Source organism: Eulemur rufifrons, chromosome 1 (assembly GCF_041146395.1).
Source record: "Eulemur rufifrons isolate Redbay chromosome 1, OSU_ERuf_1, whole genome shotgun sequence".
NCBI classification, from domain to species: Eukaryota; Metazoa; Chordata; class Mammalia; order Primates; family Lemuridae; genus Eulemur; species Eulemur rufifrons.
This window is the reverse complement of record NC_090983.1, coordinates 8132425-8133500: the sequence shown is the minus strand read 5'-3', so window position 1 is coordinate 8133500 and position 1076 is coordinate 8132425. Positions and strand designations below refer to the sequence as shown.

The window sequence follows — 1076 nt, the reverse complement described above, 5'->3', positions numbered from 1 at the left end:
TTGTACATTAACAATTTGCTTTTTCCACTTAGAGCTATTTATATTCCTTCCATGCTAACACATAGTCTTTGTAATTATCCTTTTAAACCACATAATATTAAGTGGATATACCAGCATTTATTTAACCTTCCTCAAATATAGATCACATAGGCAGTTTTTTCTTCCTTTGGAATTATCGTTTTAAAATATGTTCCCCAAAGGGGAGGGGAATCCCTGTGTCAACAGGCACTAATGTTTTTATGGCCTTTGAGACACATTGTTAGATTGCCTTCCTGGGGAGAGGGAGCATTCTATCAATCCCCCTGCCTAGACCAGTGGTTCTCAAAGTGTAGCCCAGGCACCCCTGGGGGGTTCCTCGAACACTTTTTGGTGATCCACAAGATCAAAACTATTTTCATAATAATACTGTGCTCGCTTTGGCAGTATATACTAACATCAGAACCATACAGAAAAGATTTCTGTGGCCCCTGCACAAGGATGATACACGAATTCATAAAGTGTTCCATATTTAAAATAATAATATGTCGTTAGTCTTTCCCACCCTCTTCCTCTCATGAGTGTACAGTGGAGTTTTCCGGAGGCTACATGACATGCGATATCACAACACATGGGATATAGATAGGAGAGGCCACTCATCTTACATTAAGCCAGACATCAAAGAGATTTGTGAAAATGTAAAAATAATGCTTCTCTGCTCACTATATATTTTTTTTTGTTTTGGAAAATATGTTTTAATAAAAATGTTATTTATGTAAATAATTTAAGATTTTCTCTGGTTTAATTTCTAATATAGTCAAAACTGATAAATAGAATCTATTACAGATAAAGGCTTTTTGAGGCCCTTAACAATTTTTAATAGTGTACAGGGGTCCCGAGGCCACTCGTTGGAGAACTGCTGGCCTGGACAAGGTGTGGCAGAATGCAGGGGCAGCTGAGTGGAGCTCGTGTCTCCCAGGCATGGCACCTAGGACAAGATGCAAAGCACTTGTATTTTTAATCTTTTTATCCCTTCTTCACACTTTTTTTTTTTTTGAGACAGTCTCACTCTGTCACCCTGGGTAAAGTGCAGTGGCATC

At 38.4% G+C, this 1076-nt stretch overlaps 1 non-coding gene across 1 annotated transcript; it reads left to right on the top strand.

Annotated features, from left to right (window-relative positions):
- The first annotated feature begins 409 nt into the window (after nucleotides 1–409).
- LOC138387936 (U6 spliceosomal RNA) lies at nucleotides 410–512 on the top strand. The gene has a single exon (XR_011234015.1). It is a non-coding gene; the product is annotated as a U6 spliceosomal RNA (small nuclear RNA).
- Nucleotides 513–1076: the final 564 nt, after the last annotated feature.